The sequence below is a fragment of the Pseudophryne corroboree genome, unplaced genomic scaffold, assembly GCF_028390025.1.
Source record: "Pseudophryne corroboree isolate aPseCor3 unplaced genomic scaffold, aPseCor3.hap2 scaffold_207, whole genome shotgun sequence".
NCBI classification, from domain to species: domain Eukaryota; kingdom Metazoa; phylum Chordata; class Amphibia; order Anura; family Myobatrachidae; genus Pseudophryne; species Pseudophryne corroboree.
Window position 1 is genome coordinate 706740 of NW_026968711.1, and position 17562 is coordinate 724301.

A 17562-nucleotide genomic window follows, 5' to 3' on the forward strand; every position below is an offset into this window, starting at 1 on the left:
TCCTGTTAGTGCTTCATCTACACGTTATAGCCCTGAATTTTCCAATGCCTAGCTCTTTGCAAAAGAGAGATATTGGCAAGGAAAAGCTGTAATGTACCTTTGCATTTTTCTCCCAAACGAAGGACACTAGAATGAAAATTTTAAAGCCTCCTGTTAGTGCTTCATCTACACGTTATAGCCCTGAATTTTCCAATGCCTATCTCTTTGCAAAAGAGAGATATCGGCAAGGAAAAGCAGCATTGTACTTTTGCATTTTTCTCCCAAACGAAAGACACTAGAATGAAAATTTTAAAGCCTCCTATTAGTGCTTCATCTACACGTTATAGCCCTGAATTTTCCAATGCCTAGCTCTTTGCAAAAGAGAGATATCGGCAAGGAAAAGCTGTATTGTACCTTTGCATTTTTCTCCCAAACGAAAGACACTAGAATGAAAATTTTAAAGCCTCCTGTTAGTGCTTCATCTACACGTTATAGCCCTGAATTTTCCAATGCCTATCTCTTTGCAAAAGAGAGATATCGGCAAGGAAAAGCTGTATTGTACCTTTGCATGTTTCTCCCAAACGAAGGACACTAGAATGAAAATTTTAAAGCCTCCTATTAGTGCTTCATCTACACGTTATAGCCCTGAATTTTCCAATGCCTATCTCTTTGCAAAAGAGAGATATCGGCAAGGAAAAGCTGTATTGAACCTTTGCATTTTTCTCCCAAACGAAGGACACTAGAATGAAAATTTTAAAGCCTCCTGTTAGTGCTTCATCTACACGTTATAGCCCTGAATTTTCAAATGCCTATCTCTTTGCAAAAGAGAGATATCGGCAAGGAAAAGCTGTATTGTACCTTTGCATTTTTCTCCCAAACGAAAGACACTAGAATGAAAATTTTAAAGCCTCCTGTTAGTGCTTCATCTACACGTTATAGCACTGAATTTTCCAATGCCTATCTCTTTGCAAAAGAGAGATATCGGCAAGGAAAAACTGTATTGTACCTTTGCATTTTTCTCCCAAACGAAAGACACTAGAATGAAAATTTTAAAGCCTCCTGTTAGTGCTTCATCTACACGTTATAGCCCTGAATTTTCCAATGCCTAGCTCTTTGCAAAAGAGAGATATCGGCAAGGAAAAGCTGTATTGTACCTTTGCATTTTTCTCCCAAACGAAAGACACTAGAATGAAAATTTTAAAGCCTCCTGTTAGTGCTTCATCTACACGTTATAGCCCTGAATTTTCCAATGCCTATCTCTTTGCAAAAGAGAGATATCGGCAAGGAAAAGCTGTATTGTACCTTTGCATTTTTCTCCCAAACGAAGGACACTAGAATGAAAATTTTAAAGCCTCCTGTTAGTGCTTCATCTACACGTTATAGCCCTGAATTTTCCAATGCCTAGCTCTTTGCAAAAGAGAGATATTGGCAAGGAAAAGCTGTAATGTACCTTTGCATTTTTCTTCCAAACGAAGGACACTAGAATGAAAATTTTAAAGCCTCCTGTTAGTGCTTCATCTACACGTTATAGCCCTGAATTTTCCAATGCCTATCTCTTTGCAAAAGAGAGATATCGGCAAGGAAAAGCAGCATTGTACTTTTGCATTTTTCTCCCAAACGAAAGACACTAGAATGAAAATTTTAAAGCCTCCTATTAGTGCTTCATCTACACGTTATAGCCCTGAATTTTCCAATGCCTAGCTCTTTGCAAAAGAGAGATATCGGCAAGGAAAAGCTGTATTGTACCTTTGCATTTTTCTCCCAAACGAAAGACACTAGAATGAAAATTTTAAAGCCTCCTGTTAGTGCTTCATCTACACGTTATAGCCCTGAATTTTCCAATGCCTATCTCTTTGCAAAAGAGAGATATCGGCAAGGAAAAGCTGTATTGTACCTTTGCATGTTTCTCCCAAACGAAGGACACTAGAATGAAAATTTTAAAGCCTCCTATTAGTGCTTCATCTACACGTTATAGCCCTGAATTTTCCAATGCCTATCTCTTTGCAAAAGAGAGATATCGGCAAGGAAAAGCTGTATTGTACCTTTGCATTTTTCTCCCAAACGAAGGACACTAGAATGAAAATTTTAAAGCCTCCTGTTAGTGCTTCATCTACACGTTATAGCCCTGAATTTTCAAATACCTATCTCTTTGCAAAAGAGAGATATCGGCAAGGAAAAGCTGTATTGTACCTTTGCATTTTTCTCCCAAACGAAAGACACTAGAATGAAAATTTTAAAGCCTCCTGTTAGTGCTTCATCTACACGTTATAGCCCTGAATTTTCCAATGCCTATCTCTTTGCAAAAGAGAGATATCGGCAAGGAAAAACTGTATTGTACCTTTGCATTTTTCTCCCAAACGAAAGACACTAGAATGAAAATTTTAAAGCCTCCTGTTAGTGCTTCATCTACACGTTATAGCCCTGAATTTTCCAATGCCTAGCTCTTTGCAAAAGAGAGATATTGGCAAGGAAAAGCTGTATTGTACCTTTGCATTTTTCTCCCAAACGAAAGACACTAGAATGAAAATTTTAAAGTCTACTGTTAGTGCTTCATCTACACGTTATAGCCCTGAATTTTCCAATGCCTAGCTCTTTGCAAAAGAGAGATATCGGCAAGGAAAAGCTGTATTGTACCTTTGCATTTTTCTCCCAAACGAAAGACACTAGAATGAAAATTTTAAAGCCTCCTGTTAGTGCTTCATCTACACGTTATAGCCCTGAATTTTCCAATGCCTATCTCTTTGCAAAAGAGAGATATCGGCAAGGAAAAGCTGTATTGTACCTTTGCATTTTTCTCCCAAACGAAGGACACTAGAATGAAAATTTTAAAGCCTCCTATTAGTGCTTCATCTACACGTTATAGCCCTGAATTTTCCAATGCCTATCTCTTTGCAAAAGAGAGATATCGGCAAGGAAAAGCTGTATTGTACCTTTGCATTTTTCTCCCAAACGAAGGACACTAGAATGAAAATTTTAAAGCCTCCTTTTAGTGCTTCATCTACACGTTATAGCCCTGAATTTTCCAATGCCTATCTCTTAGCAAAAGAGAGATATCGGCAAGGAAAAGCTGTATTGTACCTTTGCATTTTTCTCCCAAACGAAAGACACTAGAATGAAAATTTTAAAGCCTCCTGTTAGTGCTTCATATACACTTTATAGCCCTGAATTTTCTCATGCCTATCTCTTTGCAAAAGAGAGATATCGGCAAGGAAAAGCTGCATTGTACTTTTACATTTTTCTCCCAAACGAAAGACACTAGAATGAAAATTTTAAAGCCTCCTGTTAGTGCTTCATCTACACGTTATAGCCCTGAATTTTCCAATGCCTAGCTCTTTGCAAAAGAGAGATATCGGCAAGGAAAAGCTGTATTGTACCTTTGCATTTTTCTCCCAAACGAAAGACACTAGAATGAAAATTTTAAAGCCTCCTGTTAGTGCTTCATCTACACGTTATAGCCCTGAATTTTCCAATGCCTATCTCTTTGCAAAAGAGAGATATCGGCAAGGAAAGGCGGCATTGTACTTTTACATTTTTCTCCCAAACGAAAGAAACTAGAATGAAAATTTTAAAGCCTCCTTTTAGTGCTTCATCTACACGTAATAGCCCTGAATTTTCCAATGCCTATCTCTTTGCAAAAGAGAGATATCGGCAAGGAAATGCTGTATTGTACCTTTGCATTTTTCTCCCAAACGAAAGACACTAGAATGAAAATTTTAAAGCCTCCTGTTAGTGCTTCATCTACACGTTATAGCCCTGAATTTTCCAATGCCTAGCTCTTTGCAAAAGAGAGATATTGGCAAGGAAAAGCTGTAATGTACCTTTGCATTTTTCTCCCAAACGAAGGACACTAGAATTAAAATTTTAAAGCCTCCTGTTAGTGCTTCATCTACACGTTATAGCCCTGAATTTTCCAATGCCTATCTCTTTGCAAAAGAGAGATATCGGCAAGGAAAAGCAGCATTGTACTTTTGCATTTTTCTCCCAAACGAAAGACACTAGAATGAAAATTTTAAAGCCTCCTATTAGTGCTTCATCTACACGTTATAGCCCTGAATTTTCCAATGCCTAGCTCTTTGCAAAAGAGAGATATCGGCAAGGAAAAGCTGTATTGTACCTTTGCATTTTTCTCCCAAACGAAAGACACTAGAATGAAAATTTTAAAGCCTCCTGTTAGTGCTTCATCTACACGTTATAGCCCTGAATTTTCCAATGCCTATCTCTTTGCAAAAGAGAGATATCGGCAAGGAAAAGCTGTATTGTACCTTTGCATGTTTCTCCCAAACGAAGGACACTAGAATGAAAATTTTAAAGCCTCCTATTAGTGCTTCATCTACACGTTATAGCCCTGAATTTTCCAATGCCTATCTCTTTGCAAAAGAGAGATATCGGCAAGGAAAAGCTGTATTGAACCTTTGCATTTTTCTCCCAAACGAAGGACACTAGAATGAAAATTTTAAAGCCTCCTGTTAGTGCTTCATCTACACGTTATAGCCCTGAATTTTCAAATGCCTATCTCTTTGCAAAAGAGAGATATCGGCAAGGAAAAGCTGTATTGTACCTTTGCATTTTTCTCCCAAACGAAAGACACTAGAATGAAAATTTTAAAGCCTCCTGTTAGTGCTTCATCTACACGTTATAGCACTGAATTTTCCAATGCCTATCTCTTTGCAAAAGAGAGATATCGGCAAGGAAAAACTGTATTGTACCTTTGCATTTTTCTCCCAAACGAAAGACACTAGAATGAAAATTTTAAAGCCTCCTGTTAGTGCTTCATCTACACGTTATAGCCCTGAATTTTCCAATGCCTAGCTCTTTGCAAAAGAGAGATATTGGCAAGGAAAAGCTGTATTGTACCTTTGCATTTTTCTCCCAAACGAAAGACACTAGAATGAAAATTTTAAAGTCTACTGTTAGTGCTTCATCTACACGTTATAGCCCTGAATTTTCCAATGCCTAGCTCTTTGCAAAAGAGAGATATCGGCAAAGAAAAGCTGTATTGTACCTTTGCATTTTTCTCCCAAACGAAAGACACTAGAATGAAAATTTTAAAGCCTCCTGTTAGTGCTTCATCTACACGTTATAGCCCTGAATTTTCCAATGCCTATCTCTTTGCAAAAGAGAGATATCGGCAAGGAAAAGCTGTATTGTACCTTTGCATTTTTCTCCCAAACGAAGGACACTAGAATGAAAATTTTAAAGCCTCCTGTTAGTGCTTCATCTACACGTTATAGCCCTGAATTTTCCAATGCCTAGCTCTTTGCAAAAGAGAGATATTGGCAAGGAAAAGCTGTAATGTACCTTTGCATTTTTCTCCCAAACGAAGGACACTAGAATGAAAATTTTAAAGCCTCCTGTTAGTGCTTCATCTACACGTTATAGCCCTGAATTTTCCAATGCCTATCTCTTTGCAAAAGAGAGATATCGGCAAGGAAAAGCAGCATTGTACTTTTGCATTTTTCTCCCAAACGAAAGACACTAGAATGAAAATTTTAAAGCCTCCTATTAGTGCTTCATCTACACGTTATAGCCCTGAATTTTCCAATGCCTAGCTCTTTGCAAAAGAGAGATATCGGCAAGGAAAAGCTGTATTGTACCTTTGCATTTTTCTCCCAAACGAAAGACACTAGAATGAAAATTTTAAAGCCTCCTGTTAGTGCTTCATCTACACGTTATAGCCCTGAATTTTCCAATGCCTATCTCTTTGCAAAAGAGAGATATCGGCAAGGAAAAGCTGTATTGTACCTTTGCATTTTTCTCCCAAACGAAAGACACTAGAATGAAAATTTTAAAGCCTCCTGTTAGTGCTTCATCTACACGTTATAGCCCTGAATTTTCCAATGCCTAGCTCTTTGCAAAAGAGAGATATTGGCAAGGAAAAGCTGTATTGTACCTTTGCATTTTTCTCCCAAACGAAAGACACTAGAATGAAAATTTTAAAGTCTACTGTTAGTGCTTCATCTACACGTTATAGCCCTGAATTTTCCAATGCCTAGCTCTTTGCAAAAGAGAGATATCGGCAAAGAAAAGCTGTATTGTACCTTTGCATTTTTCTCCCAAACGAAAGACACTAGAATGAAAATTTTAAAGCCTCCTGTTAGTGCTTCATCTACACGTTATAGCCCTGAATTTTCCAATGCCTATCTCTTTGCAAAAGAGAGATATCGGCAAGGAAAAGCTGTATTGTACCTTTGCATTTTTCTCCCAAACGAAGGACACTAGAATGAAAATTTTAAAGCCTCCTGTTAGTGCTTCATCTACACGTTATAGCCCTGAATTTTCCAATGCCTAGCTCTTTGCAAAAGAGAGATATTGGCAAGGAAAAGCTGTAATGTACCTTTGCATTTTTCTCCCAAACGAAGGACACTAGAATGAAAATTTTAAAGCCTCCTGTTAGTGCTTCATCTACACGTTATAGCCCTGAATTTTCCAATGCCTATCTCTTTGCAAAAGAGAGATATCGGCAAGGAAAAGCAGCATTGTACTTTTGCATTTTTCTCCCAAACGAAAGACACTAGAATGAAAATTTTAAAGCCTCCTATTAGTGCTTCATCTACACGTTATAGCCCTGAATTTTCCAATGCCTAGCTCTTTGCAAAAGAGAGATATCGGCAAGGAAAAGCTGTATTGTACCTTTGCATTTTTCTCCCAAACGAAAGACACTAGAATGAAAATTTTAAAGCCTCCTGTTAGTGCTTCATCTACACGTTATAGCCCTGAATTTTCCAATGCCTATCTCTTTGCAAAAGAGAGATATCGGCAAGGAAAAGCTGTATTGTACCTTTGCATGTTTCTCCCAAACGAAGGACACTAGAATGAAAATTTTAAAGCCTCCTATTAGTGCTTCATCTACACGTTATAGCCCTGAATTTTCCAATGCCTATCTCTTTGCAAAAGAGAGATATCGGCAAGGAAAAGCTGTATTGTACCTTTGCATTTTTCTCCCAAACGAAGGACACTAGAATGAAAATTTTAAAGCCTCCTGTTAGTGCTTCATCTACACGTTATAGCCCTGAATTTTCAAATACCTATCTCTTTGCAAAAGAGAGATATCGGCAAGGAAAAGCTGTATTGTACCTTTGCATTTTTCTCCCAAACGAAAGACACTAGAATGAAAATTTTAAAGCCTCCTGTTAGTGCTTCATCTACACGTTATAGCCCTGAATTTTCCAATGCCTATCTCTTTGCAAAAGAGAGATATCGGCAAGGAAAAACTGTATTGTACCTTTGCATTTTTCTCCCAAACGAAAGACACTAGAATGAAAATTTTAAAGCCTCCTGTTAGTGCTTCATCTACACGTTATAGCCCTGAATTTTCCAATGCCTAGCTCTTTGCAAAAGAGAGATATTGGCAAGGAAAAGCTGTATTGTACCTTTGCATTTTTCTCCCAAACGAAAGACACTAGAATGAAAATTTTAAAGTCTACTGTTAGTGCTTCATCTACACGTTATAGCCCTGAATTTTCCAATGCCTAGCTCTTTGCAAAAGAGAGATATCGGCAAGGAAAAGCTGTATTGTACCTTTGCATTTTTCTCCCAAACGAAAGACACTAGAATGAAAATTTTAAAGCCTCCTGTTAGTGCTTCATCTACACGTTATAGCCCTGAATTTTCCAATGCCTATCTCTTTGCAAAAGAGAGATATCGGCAAGGAAAAGCTGTATTGTACCTTTGCATTTTTCTCCCAAACGAAGGACACTAGAATGAAAATTTTAAAGCCTCCTATTAGTGCTTCATCTACACGTTATAGCCCTGAATTTTCCAATGCCTATCTCTTTGCAAAAGAGAGATATCGGCAAGGAAAAGCTGTATTGTACCTTTGCATTTTTCTCCCAAACGAAGGACACTAGAATGAAAATTTTAAAGCCTCCTTTTAGTGCTTCATCTACACGTTATAGCCCTGAATTTTCCAATGCCTATCTCTTAGCAAAAGAGAGATATCGGCAAGGAAAAGCTGTATTGTACCTTTGCATTTTTCTCCCAAACGAAAGACACTAGAATGAAAATTTTAAAGCCTCCTGTTAGTGCTTCATATACACGTTATAGCCCTGAATTTTCCAATGCCTATCTCTTTGCAAAAGAGAGATATCGGCAAGGAAAAGCTGCATTGTACTTTTACATTTTTCTCCCAAACGAAAGACACTAGAATGAAAATTTTAAAGCCTCCTGTTAGTGCTTCATCTACACGTTATAGCCCTGAATTTTCCAATGCCTATCTCTTTGCAAAAGAGAGATATCGGCAAGGAAAAGCTGCATTGTACTTTTACATTTTTCTCCCAAACGAAAGACACTAGAATGAAAATTTTAAAGCCTCCTTTTAGTGCTTCATCTACACGTTATAGCCCTGAATTTTCCAATGCCTAGCTCTTTGCAAAAGAGAGATATTTGCAAGGAAAAGCTGTATTGTACCTTTGCATTTTTCTCCCAAACGAAGGACACTAGAATGAAAATTTTAAAGCCTCCTGTTAGTGCTTCATCTACACGTTATAGCCCTGAATTTTCCAATGCCTATCTCTTTGCAAAAGAGAGATATCGGCAAGGAAAAACTGTATTGTACCTTTGCATTTTTCTCCCGAACGAAAGACACTAGAATGAAAATTTTAAAGCCTCCTGTTAGTGCTTCATCTACACGTTATAGCCCTGAATTTTCCAATGCCTAGCTCTTTGCAAAAGAGAGATATTGGCACGGAAAAGCTGTATTGTACCTTTGCATTTTTCTCCCAAACGAAAGACACTAGAATGAAAATTTTAAAGTCTACTGTTAGTGCTTCATCTACACGTTATAGCCCTGAATTTTCCAATGCCTATCTCTTTGCAAAAGAGAGATATCGGCAAGGAAAAGCTGTATTGTACCTTTGCATTTTTCTCCCAAACGAAAGACACTAGAATGAAAATTTTAAAGCCTCCTGTTAGTGCTTCATATACACGTTATAGCCCTGAATTTTCCAATGCCTATCTCTTTGCAAAAGAGAGATATCGGCAAGGAAAAGCTGTATTGTACCTTTGCATTTTTCTCCCAAACGAAAGACACTAGAATGAAAATTTTAAAGCCTCCTGTTAGTGCTTCATCTACACGTTATAGCCCTGAATTTTCCAATGCCTAGCTCTTTGCAAAAGAGAGATATCGGCAAGGAAAAGCTGTATTGTACCTTTGCATTTTTCTCCCAAACGAAAGACACTAGAATGAAAATTTTAAAGCCTCCTGTTAGTGCTTCATCTACACGTTATAGCCCTGAATTTTCCAATGCCTATCTCTTTGCAAAAGAGAGATATCGGCAAGGAAAAGCTGTATTGTACCTTTGCATTTTTCTCCCAAACGAAGGACACTAGAATGAAAATTTTAAAACCTCCTATTAGTGCTTCATCTACACGTTATAGCCCTGAATTTTCCAATGCCTATCTCTTTGCAAAAGAGAGATATCGGCAAGGAAAAGCTGTATTGTACCTTTGCATTTTTCTCCCAAACGAAGTACACTAGAATGAAAATGTTAAAGCCTCCTGTTAGTGCTTCATCTACACGTTATAGCCCTGAATTTTCCAATGCCTATCTCTTTGCAAAAGAGAGATATCGGCAAGGAAAAGCTATATTGTACCTTTGCATTTTTCTCCCAAACGAAAGACACTAGAATGAAAATTTTAAAGCCTCCTGTTAGTGCTTCATCTACACGTTATAGCCCTGCATTTTCCAATGCCTATCTCTTTGCAAAAGAGAGATATCGGCAAGGAAAAGCTGCATTGTACTTTTGCATTTTTCTCCCAAACGAAAGACACTAGAATGAAAATTTTAAAGCCTCCTGTTAGTGCTTCATCTATACGTTATAGCCCTGAATTTTCCAATGCCTATCTCTTTGCAAAAGAGAGATATCGGCAAGGAAAAGCTGTATTGTACCTTTGCATTTTTCTCCCAAACGAAGGACACTAGAATGAAAAATTTAAAGCCTCCTGTTAGTGCTTCATCTACACGTTATAGCCCTGAATTTTCCAATGCCTATCTCTTTGCAAAAGAGAGATATCGGCAAGGAAAAGCTGTATTGTACCTTTGCATTTTTCTCCCAAACGAAAGACACTAGAATGAAAATTTTAAAGCCTACTGTTAGTGCTTCATCTACACGTTATAGCCCTGAATTTTCCAATGCCTATCTCTTTGCAAAAGAGAGATATCGGCAAGGAAATGCTGTATTGTACCTTTGCATTTTTCTCCCAAACGAAAGACACTAGAATGAAAATGTTAAAGCCTACTGTTAGTGCTTCATCTACACGTTATAGCCCTGAATTTTCCAATGCCTAGCTCTTTGCAAAAGAGAGATATCGGCAAGGAAAAGCTGTATTGAACCTTTGCATTTTTCTCCCAAACGAAAGACACTAGAATGAAAATTTTAAAGCCTCCTGTTAGTGCTTCATCTACACGTTATAGCCCTTAATTTTCCAATGCCTATCTCTTTGCAAAAGAGAGATATCAGCAAGGAAAAGCTGTATTGTACCTTTGCATTTTTCTCCCAAACGAAGGACACTAGAATGAAAATTTTAAAGCCTCCTATTAGTGCTTCATCTACACGTTATAGCCCTGAATTTTCCAATGCCTATCTCTTTGCAAAAGAGAGATATCGGCAAGGAAAAACTGTATTGTACCTTTGCATTTTTCTCCCAAACGAAAGACACTAAAATGAAAATTTTAAAGCCTCCTGTTAGTGCTTCATCTACACGTTATAGCCCTGAATTTTCCAATGCCTATCTCTTTGCAAAAGAGAGATATCGGCAAGGAAAAGCTGTATTGTACCTTTGCATTTTTCTCCCAAACGAAAGATACTAGAATGAAAATTTTAAATCCTACTGTTAGTGCTTCATCTGCACGTTATAGCCCTGAATTTTCCAATGCCTAGCTCTTTGCAAAAGAGAGATATCGGCAAGGAAAAGCTGTATTGTACCTTTGCATTTTTCTCCTAAACGAAAGACACTAGAATGAAAATTTTAAAGCCTACTGTTAGTGCTTCATCTACACGTTATAGCCCTGAATTTTCCAATGCCTAGCTCTTTGCAAAAGAGAGATATCGGCAAGGAAAAGCTGTATTGTACCTTTGCATTTTTCTCCCAAACGAAAGACACTAGAATGAAAATTTTAAAGCCTCCTGTTAGTGCTTCATCTACACGTTATAGCCCTGAATTTTCCAATGCCTAGCTCTTTGCAAAAGAGAGATATCGACAAGGAAAAGCTGTATTGTACCTTTGCATTTTTCTCCCAAACGAAAGACACTAGAATGAAAATTTTAAAGCCTCCTGTTAGTGCTTCATCTACACGTTATAGCCCTGAATTTTCCAATGCCTATCTCTTTGCAAAAGAGAGATATCGGCAAGGAAAAGCTGTATTGTACCTTTGCATTTTTCTCCCAAACGAAGGACACTAGAATGAAAATTTTAAAGCCTCCTGTTAGTGCTTCATCTACACGTAATAGCCCTGAATTTTCCAATGCCTATCTCTTTGCAAAAGAGAGATATCGGCAAGGAAATGCTGTATTGTACCTTTGCATTTTTCTCCCAAACGAAAGACACTAGAATGAAAATTTTAAAGCCTCCTGTTAGTGCTTCATCTACACGTTATAGCCCTGCATTTTCCAATGCCTATCTCTTTGCAAAAGAGAGATATCGGCAAGGAAAAGTTGCATTGTACTTTTGCATTTTTCTCCCAAACGAAAGACACTAGAATGAAAATTGTAAAGCCTCCTGTTAGTGCTTCATCTACACGTTATAGCCCTGCATTTTCCAATGCCTAGCTCTTTGCAAAAGAGAGATATCGGCAAGGAAAAGCTGTATTGTACCTTTGCATTTTTCTCCCAAACGAAAGACACTAGAATGAAAATTTTAAAGCCTACTGTTAGTGCTTCATCTACACGTTATAGCCCTGAATTTTCCAATGCCTATCTCTTTGCAAAAGAGAGATATCGGCAAGGAAAAGCTGTATTGTACCTTTGCATTTTTCTCCCAAACGAAAGACACTAGAATGAAAATTTTAAAGCCTCCTGTTAGTGCTTCATCTACACGTTATAGCCCTGAATTTTCCAATGCCTAGCTCTTTGCAAAAGAGAGATATCGGCAAGGAAAAGCTGTATTGTACCTTTGCATTTTTCTCCCAAACGAAAGACACTAGAATGAAAATTTTAAAGCCTCCTGTTAGTGCTTCATCTACACGTTATAGCCCTGAATTTTCCAATGCCTATCTCTTTGCAAAAGAGAGATATCGGCACGGAAAAGCTGTATTGTACCTTTGCATTTTTCTCCCAAACGAAGGACACTAGAATGAAAATTTTAAAGCCTCCTATTAGTGCTTCATCTACACGTTATAGCCCTGAATTTTCCAATGCCTATCTCTTTGCAAAAGAGAGATATCGGCAAGGAAAAGCTGTATTGTACCTTTGCATTTTTCTCCCAAACGAAGTACACTAGAATGAAAATTTTAAAGCCTCCTGTTAGTGCTTCATCTACACGTTATAGCCCTGAATTTTCCAATGCCTATCTCTTTGCAAAAGAGAGATATCGGCAAGGAAATGCTGTATTGTACCTTTGCATTTTTCTCCCAAACGAAAGACACTAGAATGAAAAGTTTAAAGCCTCCTGTTAGTGCTTCATCTACACGTTATAGCCCTGCATTTTCCAATGCCTATCTCTTTGCAAAAGAGAGATATCGGCAAGGAAAAGCTGCATTGTACTTTTGCATTTTTCTCCCAAACGAAAGACACTAGAATGAAAATTTTAAAGCCTCCTGTTAGTGCTTCATCTACACGTTATAGCCCTGAATTTTCCAATGCCTAGCTCTTTGCAAAAGAGAGATATTGGCAAGGAAAAGCTGTATTGTACCTTTGCATTTTTCTCCCAAACGAAAGACACTAGAATGAAAATTTTAAAGCCTCCTGTTAGTGCTTCATCTACACGATATAGCCCTGAATTTTCCAATGCCTATCTCTTTGCAAAAGAGAGATATCGGCAAGGAAAAGCTGTATTGTACCTTTGCATTTTTCTCCCAAACGAAGGACACTAGAATGAAAATTTTAAAGCCTCCTGTTAGTGCTTCATCTACACGTTATAGCCCTGAATTTTCCAATGCCTATTTCTTTGCAAAAGAGAGATATCGGCAAGGAAAAGCTGTATTGTACCTTTGCATTTTTCTCCCAAACGAAAGACACTAGAATGAAAATTTTAAAGCCTACTGTTAGTGCTTCATCTACACGTTATAGCCCTGAATTTTCCAATGCCTAGCTCTTTGCAAAAGAGAGATATCGGCAAGGAAAAGCTGTATTGTACCTTTGCATTTTTCTCCCAAACGAAAGACACTAGAATGAAAATTTTAAAGCCTCCTGTTAGTGCTTCATCTACACGTTATAGCCCTGAATTTTCCAATGCCTATCTCTTTGCAAAAGAGAGATATCGGCAAGGAAAAGCTGTATTGTACCTTTGCTTTTTTCTCCCAAACGAAAGACACTAGAATGAAAATTTTAAAGCCTCCTATTAGTGCTTCATCTACACGTTATAGCCCTGAATTTTCCAATGCCTATCTCTTTGCAAAAGAGAGATATCGGCAAGGAAAAGCTGCATTGTACTTTTGCATTTTTCTCCCAAACGAAAGACACTAGAATGAAAATTTTAAAGCCTCCTGTTAGTGCTTCATCTACACGTTATAGCCCTGAATTTTCCAATGCCTAGCTCTTTGCAAAAGAGAGATATTGGCAAGGAAAAGCTGTATTGTACCTTTGCATTTTTCTCCCAAACGAAAGACACTAGAATGAAAATTTAAAAGCCTCCTGTTAGTGCTTCATGTACGCGGTATAGCCCTGAATTTTCCAATGCCTAGCTCTTTGCAAAAGAGAGATATCGGCAAGGAAAAGCTGTATTGTACCTTTGCATTTTTCTCCCAAACGAAAGACACTAGAATGAAAATTTTAAAGCCTCCTGTTAGTGCTTCATCTACACGTTATAGCCCTGAATTTTCCAATGCCTATCTCTTTGCAAAAGAGAGATATCGGCAAGGAAATGCTGTATTGTACCTTTGCATTTTTCTCCCAAACGAAAGACACTAGAATGAAAATTTTAAAGCCTCCTGTTAGTGCTTCATCTACACGTTATAGCCCTGCATTTTCCAATGCCTATCTCTTTGCAAAAGAGAGATATCGGCAAGGAAAAGCTGCATTGTACTTTTGCATTTTTCTCCCAAACGAAAGACACTAGAATGAAAATTTTAAAGCCTCCTGTTAGTGCTTCATCTACACGTTATTGCCCTGAATTTTCCAATGCCTAGCTCTTTGCAAAAGAGAGATATTGGCAAGGAAAAGCTGTATTGTACCTTTGCATTTTTCTCCCAAACGAAAGACACTAGAATGAAAATTTTAAAGCCTCCTGTTAGTGCTTCATCTACACGTTATAGCCCTGAATTTTCCAATGCCTATCTCTTTGCAAAAGAGAGATATCGGCAAGGAAAAACTGTATTGTACCTTTGCATTTTTCTCCCAAACGAAAGACACTAGAATGAAAATTTTAAAGCCTCCTGTTAGTGCTTCATCTACACGTTATAGCCCTGAATTTTCCAATGCCTATCTCTTTGCAAAAGAGAGATATCGGCAAGGAAAAGCTGTATTGTACCTTTGCATTTTTCTCCCAAACGAAGGACACTAGAATGAAAATTTTAAAGCCTCCTATTAGTGCTTCATCTACACGTTATAGCCCTGAATTTTCCAATGCCTATCTCTTTGCAAAAGAGAGATATCGGCAAGGAAAAGCTGTATTGTACCTTTGCATTTTTCTCCCAAACGAAGTACACTAGAATGAAAATGTTAAAGCCTCCTGTTAGTGCTTCATCTACACGTTATAGCCCTGAATTTTCCAATGCCTATCTCTTTGCAAAAGAGAGATATCGGCAAGGAAAAGCTGTATTGTACCTTTGCATTTTTCTCCCAAACGAAAGACACTAGAATGAAAATTTTAAAGCCTCCTGTTAGTGCTTCATCTACACGTTATAGCCCTGAATTTTCCAATGCCTATCTCTTTGCAAAAGAGAGATATCGGCAAGGAAATGCTGTATTGTACCTTTGCATTTTTCTCCCAAACGAAAGACACTAGAATGAAAATTTTAAAGCCTCCTGTTAGTGCTTCATCTACACGTTATAGCCCTGCATTTTCCAATGCCTATCTCTTTGCAAAAGAGAGATATCGGCAAGGAAAAGCTGCATTGTACTTTTGCATTTTTCTCCCAAACGAAAGACACTAGAATGAAAATTTTAAAGCCTCCTGTTAGTGCTTCATCTACACGTTATAGCCCTGAATTTTCCAATGCCTAGCTCTTTGCAAAAGAGAGATATTGGCAAGGAAAAGCTGTATTGTACCTTTGCATTTCTCTCCCAAACGAAATACACTAGAATGAAAATTTTAAAGCCTACTGTTAGTGCTTCATCTACACGTTATAGCCCTGAATTTTCCAATGCCTAGCTCTTTGCAAAAGAGAGATATCGGCAAGGAAAAGCTGTATTGTACCTTTGCATTTTTCTCCCAAACGAAAGACACTAGAATGAAAATTTTAAAGCCTCCTGTTAGTGCTTCATCTACACGTTATAGCCCTGAATTTTCCAATGCCTATCTCTTTGCAAAAGAGAGATATCGGCAAGGAAAAGCTGTATTGTACCTTTGCTTTTTTCTCCCAAACGAAAGACACTAGAATGAAAATTTTAAAGCCTCCTATTAGTGCTTCATCTACACGTTATAGCCCTGAATTTTCCAATGCCTATCTCTTTGCAAAAGAGAGATATCGGCAAGGAAAAGCTGCATTGTACTTTTGCATTTTTCTCCCAAACGAAAGACACTAGAATGAAAATTTTAAAGCCTCCTGTTAGTGCTTCATCTACACGTTATAGCCCTGAATTTTCCAATGCCTAGCTCTTTGCAAAAGAGAGATATTGGCAAGGAAAAGCTGTATTGTACCTTTGCATTTTTCTCCCAAACGAAAGACACTAGAATGAAAATTTAAAAGCCTCCTGTTAGTGCTTCATCTACACGGTATAGCCCTGAATTTTCCAATGCCTAGCTCTTTGCAAAAGAGAGATATCGGCAAGGAAAAGCTGTATTGTACCTTTGCATTTTTCTCCCAAACGAAAGACACTAGAATGCAAACTACAGGTAGTGCTGCAGGGCCCACACCCTTTTACTTGCCTTACAGAGCAGCTCTGGAGCTGTTACAGTGCCCAGCTGCTGCAAGAAATCAGCTTGAATGCTTCAGGGGATGGGGCATGGCCAACATGAGCCCCACACCAAAGGAGGGGGGAGGTGTTTAATGCGAACTAGGGGTCATCCAAGCACTGCAAAAGGCCGCCATGCCCTGCATGCCCCTTTTCTCTTTTCATATGCAGATGAGGGTTCCAGTCAACTTTGGCCCACTGCTTGGATAACATCACCGTATGCAAATCCGTCTGCTGCAGACCTTCCCCCAGGAGTGCTTGTACTAGTTGTTGCATATGGTTTGATATTTGATGGTGCTTCAGTATTAGGCAGCCTTCCGCCCTCCCATGTTCATCTGAAAAGATGTGGTCTCCCTGCAGTTGTTGTCCCCAGATGAGAGTTCACTTGTGCTGCCTCAGTTGAATCTCCTTTACTTGACAGAGATGTGCCTGAGCAGCTGCCCTCACCAGCCCTATCCCAAATCATACTTATTTTGCATAGGAGATACCATGGTCATGAAGATTGTTCTCCAAGGGTGAGGTTCATTCATTGCATTCTGGGTATGCTGACCCCTGTGATTTTCCCAAATGTGGGAAACTCGACTGCATTATTTGTGGTAGTGGGGGACTGTGTTTGTGCTTTCCTCTGGTCAGCTCTGGTAAAAGTCAGATTTCTTTGTCTCAGATCTTCCTCTAGCCTTGTTCTTCTTTCGAGAGTTCCCTTGTGCTGCCTCAGTTGGATCTCTTTCACTTGACAGGGGGGTGCCCGAACAGCGACCCTCCCCAGCTCTAGCCCAACTCCTACTTACCTGCCAGGTGAGATACTATGATCATGAAGGTGCTTCTCCCAGGGCAAGGCTCACCCATTGCACTCTGGGTGTGCTGCCCCTGCGATTTCCCCAAATGTGGGAAACTTGACTGCATAATTTGTGTTTCCCCTGGTCGGCTCTCGTATAATTCAGATCTCTTTGTCTCAGGTCTCTCTCCAGCCTAGTTTGCTGTCTGTTTCCACTTCTCTTTTCTTCAACCGCTCCCTTCTATACCCTTGTGCACTATCCTGACTTCTCCTCCCGTCTGCTTACTTTGTGCCTTCCAATGCACAATGCAAACTACAGGTAGTGCTGCAGGGCCCACACCCTTTTACTTGCCTTACAGAGCAGCTCTGGAGCTGTTACAGTGCCCAGCTGCTGCAAGAAATCAGCTTGAATGCTTCAGGGGATGGGGCATGGCCAACATGAGCCCCACACCAAAGGAGGGTGGAGGTGTTTAATGCGAACTAGGGGTCATCCAAGCACCGCAAAAGGCCGCCATGCCCTGCACGCCCCTTTTCTCTTTTCATATGCAGATGAGGGTTGAAGCCAACTTTGACCCACTGCTTGGATGACATCACCGTATG

The 17562-nt window shown here is 38.9% G+C and overlaps 2 non-coding genes across 2 annotated transcripts; both read left to right on the forward strand.

The window, feature by feature from the left end:
• Positions 1–16651: 16651 nt before the first annotated feature.
• Positions 16652–16815, forward strand: LOC135005598 (U1 spliceosomal RNA). The gene has a single exon (XR_010206132.1). It is a non-coding gene; the product is annotated as a U1 spliceosomal RNA (small nuclear RNA).
• A 152-nt stretch (positions 16816–16967) lies between these two features.
• LOC135005771 (U1 spliceosomal RNA) lies at positions 16968–17130 on the forward strand. The gene has a single exon (XR_010206296.1). It is a non-coding gene; the product is annotated as a U1 spliceosomal RNA (small nuclear RNA).
• The last annotated feature ends 432 nt before the right edge of the window (positions 17131–17562 follow it).